Source organism: Onychomys torridus, unplaced genomic scaffold (assembly GCF_903995425.1).
Source record: "Onychomys torridus unplaced genomic scaffold, mOncTor1.1, whole genome shotgun sequence".
Lineage (NCBI taxonomy): Eukaryota > Metazoa > Chordata > Mammalia > Rodentia > Cricetidae > Onychomys > Onychomys torridus.
This window is the reverse complement of record NW_023413874.1, coordinates 1-8,971: the sequence shown is the minus strand read 5'-3', so window position 1 is coordinate 8,971 and position 8,971 is coordinate 1. Positions and strand designations below refer to the sequence as shown.

At 50.6% G+C, this 8,971-nt stretch overlaps 1 pseudogene; it reads left to right on the top strand.

Moving 5' to 3' along the window:
- Positions 1-490: 490 nt before the first annotated feature.
- On the top strand, positions 491-1,197 carry LOC118576543 (annotated as a pseudogene).
- The last annotated feature ends 7,774 nt before the right edge of the window (positions 1,198-8,971 follow it).

Below are 8,971 nucleotides of genomic sequence, written 5' to 3'. Positions count from 1 at the left end.
AGTAGACCCAGGCTGCGGAGGGGGTCAAAGCGGAGGTGTGGGGAGAGCCAGGAGGGCTGAGGCTGAAAGTGGCGGGAGCTGCGGGGAGTTCATGGAGAGAGAGGCCTGGGAAGTGGGGGCTGTAGTGGGGTCTGGGGAGGAAGGCACAGGGACCGCGCACCGGCACAGGGTGGAGCCGAGTGAGGAGGCCAGGACGGTGCGGGTCTGGGACTGGTGCTTCCGGGAGGGGTTCAGAAGGCACCAGGGAGGAGGTCTGAGAGGACAGGGAGCCCTGAGAACGTGGGGTCCGAGCTGAAGCTCATGCGAGTGTGATCGCTCAGGTGAGGGTGGTGGAGCCAGAGTTTGAGCCGGGTTCCAGATCCACGCTGGAGAATCTGGGGTGCAGCGAACAGACGGGGGAGCGTGGGCAGGAGCCTTGCGCCTAGGGGCCCTACGCTGGGAGATTGCGGGTGCGCCTGGGCGCTCTGGCCGGGCGTGGCGGCACTGAGTGGGGGCGGTCAGTTTCGTGCTGCTGGCGGTCGCCATCGGCACCGACTTCTGGTACATCATCGACACCGAGAGGCTGGAGAGGAAACAGTTCGGGGGCGCAGGACCGGGGACCCGCCAACCACAGCCAGCTAGAACCTCTGAGCTCCCACTCTGGTCTCTGGCGGACTTGCCGGGGTAAGGGTACTCCCCAGGTGTCCGCGTTCGTCCCATGGTTGCTGTCCCTGCAAGCCTGGGATCTGTTGCTTGGCTCACACTCCTCTCTCAACCTCCAAGCTCACAGTGCCAAGCACTTAGGGGTGCGGGGAGGGTGGACAGAGAGGATGGCCTGCACAAGTGCTCCCCGACGGTGCCCAGCCTAGGTTCACAAGTGCACAACGCTCCGTTTGCTTTCCTTGGGTGGGAGACATCTAGGGAGGCTCTGTGGGGAAAAACGCCAGGGTCTTGCCTGTGAACTCCTCCCTTCCACCAGTCCAGAGCTCCTGCACGCCGCTGATGAACCCCTTCTGGCAGGAGAATGTGACGGTCAGCGACTCAAGCCGACAACTTCTCAGTAAGTCTGGGGATAGCGGACGGATGGAGGAACTTGGGTTCTTGAACTGCTGTGATTGTGGTGGTGGTGGGTGGTGGCCTTTGACCACCAGGCCTGAGACAAGACTGGGGCTACGGCAGGGGGCGGGGCCGCCCTTGCTCTACCTAGAATGTGTGTAGAATTCTTCCAACCAATCGACAGTCCTGTGCACCAAGCAACTTGGTGACTGAGAACTCAAAGCTAAGCAGTGCCCTCTAGGCCCTTATAGACTCGCTGCGGAGAGAGGCCCTCACTACCGGAGCCATTGCATTTGAGTGGCAATCATCACGAAGACCGTAGGGAAGCCCACACTGGTGTCTGAACATCTTTGGATGTTCATCCAAACATCTTATGCTGAAGGCTCAATGAGAGGTCTTGTCTCGTAGACCGAGGGCCAGCTTGTCAGTAGAGAGGCTGTGGGGTGCTTCACGGCAGGTTCTTAGGAGATGAACAGTCTGAAGGGTCATTGCGCATGCCTTGCTGGCGGTCAGGCTTTCCCAGCAGCCCCCACAGGGCCTAACCCTCCGCAGAGAAGAGAGGAAAGGGCTGAAGGGCACTTGTGGAAGGAAGGAAACAAAGGAGCAATTTCATTCTTTGAAACTTAGAGTCGCGCAGGCACCAAACCAAGGGCTTCTCTTCGTTGTCTGTAGTTGCTTCTCCCATCCACCCAGCGAAGTCTGTACTTCCATCTTCTCTGTACCCACTTCAGTACCGGGCACTAAATCCAGGGCCGTGCTCACACTCGGCAAGTGCTCTACCACCCCAAACTCTTTCCCTAGCCCTCTTTACTTCCTTTTAGTTTTTGTTTAAACAGTCCCACTGCTTTCTAGCCTGACCTTGAGCACACTCTGTAGCTCTGTCGGGCCTTGGACTTGCAATTCTCCTGCCCTCAGCCTGAGTAGCTGAGATTATAGGCCTGCAGCACCAGGCCTGAACATCACCTCCATTTTTGGCTTTCAGTTGGAAACTGCCGTCCAGGAAGGGTCCATAGAGAGGATCCGAGGGTGGAAATCCGTAGGCCTTGGATGTGGGGGCCTTAGGCACACAGCCAGAGGCTTAGGAAGTGACCGCAGCCCCCTCGCCTCTCATTTCTTTCCCAGCGCTTCCCTCTGCGCCCCAGCTTCCTCCTGCCATAGGGACTCTGCACCTGCTGTTTTCCTCTTCCTGTGTCTCTCTGCCTCCACCTACCAGCTTAGCTTGGCTAATTTCCTTCTCATTGTAAAGGTCACTCTGCTCTTTTGGGTGTAGAATCTGACTCTCTCATGAGTCTGTAAAGTCTTGCACGAGGCAAGGGGTTATAGCTTACCCTTCCCACTGTTGAATTGTCAGCACTTAGCACAGAACCTGGACCACAGCAGACCACAAAGCAAAAGTCTACAGAGTGAGTGCAAGCTACGTTATGGGTCAAAATTACATGTTATATATCCAATATATTACGAGATGAGTGGCCGGGCCTGTGAATGAACTGATGGAAGGTTGAATGAGTGGACAGATGGATGAGTGAGTGGGCGATGGATATTGGTTTAAATATTAAGGGCCACTCCACGTAGTTAAAGGGGAGGTTTATTTTGTGAGGTAACTTACAAGTGAAGGGATAGGTAACAGGGTCTGGGGAAGGTGAAGCACAGTCCAACGGTGTTCTCTGGAGAACTCTGCTCTGTCTGCCTCCAGCGTCCAGGGTCCAGGAGCCAAGAGAGCTCCCCATCCGGATCTCGGGTCTTCAGGGGTCCTCTCTTGGCCCCGCCTTGTAGGCGTGACAGTTACTGAAGCCTCAAAGGGGGTGGTACTTCCAGGTCAAAGCTGGGACAGCTACCCACAACAATGGATTGCATTAGTGAACACCTAGAAGGGTGAAGGAATGAGTGAATGGATGGATGGGTGGATGGATGGATGTACAAATAGATGAATGGATAAGAACTGTTTCTCCCAAATCCACAGTATGCTGGGAAATATTTAACAAATAACCCTTGGAAAAAAAATTAAAGCCCTTGATTCACTGTATTAGCCCATTTCTGTGGTGTAAATATTTCTGCTGTGACCAGTTTTAAAATTGTCAGCACAGTATTACCTGCCTCACAAATTCCCCAAGCCTTACCTGGCTCTTGTCAGCTGCCCGTCAGTCAGCTCCAGCACACCTCTGTGTAAGTTCCCACTGCCAGCAGCTTCCTGAGGCCACCTCTGTGTTGGGGCTGAGGAGGGTGTAGATGATCTGTACTGTCAGGCACTCCAGAGGCATTGAGCAGTTACTTTGGCTTCTGTCTGAGTACTGCTTCAAGAATCATCTAGAATTCTGTGTATAGGAGAGAAGGGTCCAGGTCTAACATTGGTCCTTCTCTGACCCTTTTGATCACAGGGTCAATTTTTTTGCCTTTCACTCATTTCCATAGTAACCAAAGTGAGTTGTTCAAACCGTTAAGGGTGCTGTCAGGATCCACAAAAATGAGAACAAAAATGCATGAACCACTAGCAGGCCGAGGCAGGAAGACAGAAGGCTGCTGGGCTCCAGTGCTAGTTCAGTGCCAGCCTTGGTGACTTAAACTAAATTAATAATATAAAGAGGGTCTGGAGGTATAGCTTAGTGACTGCCCAGCATGTGCAAGGTCCTGGGTTCTATCCCCAGCTTGGAGGGAGAAAAGAGTAACAACCATGATAAACCCAGACATTGCATGAGCAAAATGAAACACCACTTAGGATGCCATTTGCTTCGGAGCTGTTGTGTGTGTGTAGGGCAATATGCTGTCTCCAAGAAGGGCTTGGCAGGCCACGCAAGCTCTCAGCAATCATTCATCTTTTTCACTACAGCCCCTTCCACACTATCTTTAGACTCTTCACCAAGCAGGATGCCACCCTGTCCTGCTTCTAGGTGAAGCCGACAGCTGGAGGCGGTTGACACCCAGCTGGCATTCCTTTGAACTTGTTACAGTAACAGCCCTACTTGTTCCCTGACTCTGAGAAACAGGTGGAAGTCTCACTCAGCAGCTTTCCTTGGCGCTCGACCTCTGATGCCGAAGTAACCACAGCTCCGCTACCAGCTGTACGTGTGACCTTGGGCATTTCCTCCACCTGTCTGGGATCAGCTCCCTCATGTTGAGGGTTACCAGCCATCTTCTTTCTAATCTTTTTTGTTTTAACCTCCTTCTTATACAGAGCGCTTTTAAAATTGTTTATTATTATTATCTGTGTGTAGCTCAGAGAACAACTTCATGAACCGGTTCTCTCTTTCTGCCTTTATGTGGGTTTCTGGGGACCGCACCACAGGCCAGAAGGCCTTGGCATGGTAAGCATTTTACCTCAACCCACCCCCCAGCCATCTTGATGGCCTTTTAATCTCACAGTGAGGATGGAATTTGAGAGGCGCCTTTAATAAGCCCAGGGTGGTGAGTGCTTGGTTACACATACCAAGTGCCGGAGCTGCTGTGGTCCCCACTGTTAGGAATGAGGACAAGCTGCCCCTTTGGACTGCACACTCATTGCAAATCACCTCCAGAGAGAGCTTTTTCTCAGAATTGGTTTTCTCCTATAAATGAATTTTGTGTTTAGTCCAAGCTCTTTATGATGTTCCAGTCATTTCAAGATCCTTTGTATTGGCCAGAGAGACAGGCTGACAATAGAGTTGGTCTGAGTCGGCCCCCTAAGCTGATCCCCGTGGGCATGGTGGACAGAAAACTCAAGCCTGCCGAGAGACCACTTTCTTGTCTTTTGAGCCCGACAAGCAGAGTGGTCAGGCCTACCCCATCACCACGGCCTCATGATTCCATTGGGCCATCTGGGGAGGAGTGAGCAGATGGCCCCACTCCTTACCTCATCCAGCCAGGGACTGAGAAAGCCATCTGCTCTAGCTCCATTTCTGTTGCTGTGGCAAACACCCTAACAAAGAGCAACTTAGGGGAGAAAGAGTCTGGCTCACAACTCCAGTTTACAGTCCTGGTTGTGAGGAAGTCAAGGCAGGGACTTAGAGCATTGCATCCACACTCAAGAGCAAAAGGGGTGGATGGACTTCTGCTTGCTAGCTAGTACTCAGCTAGTGGTCTCTACATATTTTTTTTTTTTTTTTGAGACAGGGTTTCTCTGTGTAGCTTTGCACCTTTCCTGGATCTCACTCTGTAGACCAGGCTGGCCTCGAACTCACAAAGATCTACCTGCCTCTGCCTCCCGAGTGCTGGGATTAAAGGCGTGCACCACCACCACCTGGCCTTGGTCTCCACTTTTATATAAGCATTTCTCAACCTGAGGGTCAAGACCCTTTGAGGGGTGGAACAACCTAAGACCATTGGAAAATACAGACATTTACATTATGATTCATAAAAGTAGCAAAATTACAATTATGAAGTAGCAACGAAAATAATTTTATGGTTGGGGGTCACCACAACACAAGGAACTGTATTAAAAGGCTGCAGTGTTAGGAAGGTTGAGAACCACTGTTTTATATAGTCAGGGGCCCAGTGCATGAAATAATGCCTTCTATATTTAGGGTAGGTCTTCCCACATCAACTAACAATTAAGATAACACTCCCCTCCCCAGACATGCCCACAAGCCAACCAGGTCTAGATAATTCCTCATTAAGACTCTCTTCTCAGATGAAAACCAACCAGTTCAGCATCCAGGGGTCACGTCCCTCAGCAGCAGTCTTGATACCCTGGCTTGAGTATTTATTTGGCTTCCAGATTCGCTCTGGAAAGTGCTTTTTGTGGCAAGGAAGTAATCACTTAGCATTCTTCAATGGTGGACAGCCAGTGGTCTAGGGGTGTCAGCCAGGAGTCTTTAGGTGGTAAAAATATGAATTATGTTAACTTTAAAGATGAGGAGGAATGGCTGGCCCACGTTTTTGAGGAGGTCTAGTGTGTTGGGATCCTGCGCTCTGTCCCTTTTTCTCCCTCTGTGAGCTTTGCTTTGGATGGGGGTGTGTATGGGCTGAATCTTGCAGTCCAGAATGCAGGGGCTATCCCATTGGACCAGATTTGATCATAGGCCTTTGTGTTGCGCCAATTGACTGAAGTGAAAAGACACCATGTGCTGACTGGCCAGGTTGGACCACGTAACTATTCTTTTTTTTTTATTTTTTCCCTCTCTCTGAGGCTGTCCTGGAACTCAATCTGTTGACCAGGCTTGCCTTGAATTCTGCCCCCGACTCCTGAGCACAGGGATTAATGTTGTGTGCTACCACTCTGGCCCTTATGGACACTCTTATTAAAGGGGCAGAAATGGCATCAGTCCCTTAAAGACAATAGACAGGTAGTAGGGTTTCCTGACTGCAACTTACCCACTGTGTGAATTCTTAGCAGTCGCCTGTGATCGTAAGTGGGCCCTTCTGGGAGGAAATGAGATCCTATATGCAAAGAACCAGGGACAGGATCTGTATAGGAGCTCAAGGGATGCTTACATCTTTATTACATCCCCGAGCCTCCAGCTCCTCACTTGGAAACTTATTTATTTGTAGAGATTTCCGTGGCATGGCAAGATGGCTCAATGGGTAAAGACTTGTTGTGCAAGTCTGAGGATTTGAGTTTTTTGTCCTTGGAACCCGTGCAAACATGATAACAGAGAATTGAGTTGTCCTCTGAGCTCTACATGAATGAAACGGCACACATCATCTCTCCAACATATATGTACACATATACACACAAATGCACACATAATAAAGTTTTTAAAAAGAAGTTTTTCTGTATGTGCATGAGTGCGTGGTGTATGTGTGTGTGTGTGTGTGTGTGTGTGTGTGTGTATGTGCACGCATGTGAAGGTGTACATGCCAGGCATATACATGTGTAAGTCAGAGGTTGATGATGTGTCTTTCTATATCATTTTACACCCTGTTTTTTGAGACAGGGTCTTTCGATGAACCTGGAGCTTCATGTTTCAGCTAGACATCTGGCAGTGAGTTCCCATGACCAGATTTCTGTCCTTGCCCAACCTGTAGGGTTACAAATGGGTGCTGCCACACCTGGCCTTGATGTGGATGCTGGGTTTTGAACTTGGGTCCTCACACTTGCGTAGCAGGTATTTCACCCCTGGGCCATCTCCCTGCCTGACATCCCTCCTAGTGTTTGTCTGTCTGTCTGGCCTTGAAGACCATGAGACAGCCGCTGTGGGCCAAACACTGCTCTGATGTAGTCACACATATCAACTTATTTAGTCTCCACAACAGCCCATGAGGGGCCAATATTATACATATTATCATACCCAGCTTTGTAGGTGAGGAAGTGTATGGCACAGAGAGGGTAGGTGAGTTACTTAAGTTTGCACAGTAGCTGGCCGATCTGGGACTTGAACCTTGGCAGTTTACTTCTACGTTGTTGGAATGATGCTGTGCTGAGTCACATTTCAGTTCAATGTGTGTACAAGAAGACCGGAGGACCTGGGAGCCGGCCCAGTTGGTAAAGTGCTTGCCACAAAAGCATGAGGACCCGAGTTTCACACCCAGAACCTACAAAACCCAATCAAACAACAGCCAAATGCAGAGAAAATTCATAACCTCCCCCAACCCCCACCAGTTGTGAGAGGCACATGCTTGTCACCCTGGTGCTAGTGGGCAGCTGGGCAACAGACAGGCAGATCTCTGGGGTTCCCTGTCCAGCCGGCCAAACTGAGTGACCGCCTTAGAAACGACACCTGAAGTTGACCTCTGGCCTCTACATGCACATCACACAAGCATATCAGACCTGCACACTTAGGAACATGTAAACACACACAGGCACACTCAGACCTGCACACTTAGGAACATGTAAACACACACAGGCACACATATGTATTCACACATATGTGTGTGAGGCTGACCAGAGTTTCAGGCTAGTCTGCCTCAGACAGGAGACGAGGAGGAAGAGCGAGCAAGTGAAACAGGATTGGACCAGTATGTTCCAGAAACAGCCAGAAGACCTGTAGTTCTGGAGGGTAGGCTAGAAAGTGCTTCTCAGAGGCGTGCCTGACCTGTCCAGGCTCATCTTCAGCTGTGTCTCTTCAGAGTAGGTGACCGTGATCAGGCAGACTCAGAGGTCAAATGCTTTCTGCAGCAGCCGAGGCTGACTGAGCTGGGGCTGGCCTCTGTGAGGCGCAAGGTTAGGGAGAAAAATCACCCGACCAGGTTTCCTGGCATGCTGGATGCAGGGCTGCCAGTAGTGTGGAAAAATTAAAATGAAGCTGGGTGCGAAATGAAAATGGAAGTGTGGGGGTGGAAACAGAGAGGACATAAAACACTCAGTGTCCAGCGGCTCTGGGCACAGGAGGGAGATAATGTATGATTTCCTCAGAGTGGTGCTGCAGGCAAGGTGTGGAGAGCGAGGGAGCGAGGCTGGAGCCCAGGAGTCTGTCACACTTCAGATATGGAATCTCCTCTCCTGGTCTGTGGAGAGCTCAGTGAAGGCAAGGGCGGAGAGGTCGTCACCAAATGGTGAGACACTAGCCATATCCATGGACGACTCTGTGGATGAGTTGGAGTTGAATGAGCTTAGGTGTGGGGCTGGTTGAGGAAGTGGCTGAGGAGTCGGGGTAGTGGCCTCTTCTCCCTCTATGCTTCCCGGCTGCCCAGAGATGAACAATTCTCTGCTATGACAGTTCTGTCACCAGCCTGAAAGCCGAGGAGCCAGGTGACCATGGACTGAAACCTTGGGAACTCTGAGCCCAAATCAACCTTTCTTCTTTTTAATTTTTTTTCTCTCAGATATTTTACCACCGCAATGGAAAGCTGGCGAAGGCCAGGCCTCAATTCCGTGGGAGAATGGAGGCTTGGGTGTGAAGGCAGCCTTTCTGGGGTTCTATGGAAAGCTAATCTCATGTTTAAAAAATCGAAAAAGTTGGTTCTGCTTCTAGAATCTGTGTGAGGTTTCTTGGAAGAGCCATGCCATGCTTGTTTGAAGCAGTAAAAGGAAAGAAAGGAAGAGCCTCAGCGCATAGAATGAGGATGACTAGACAATTTATGTGTG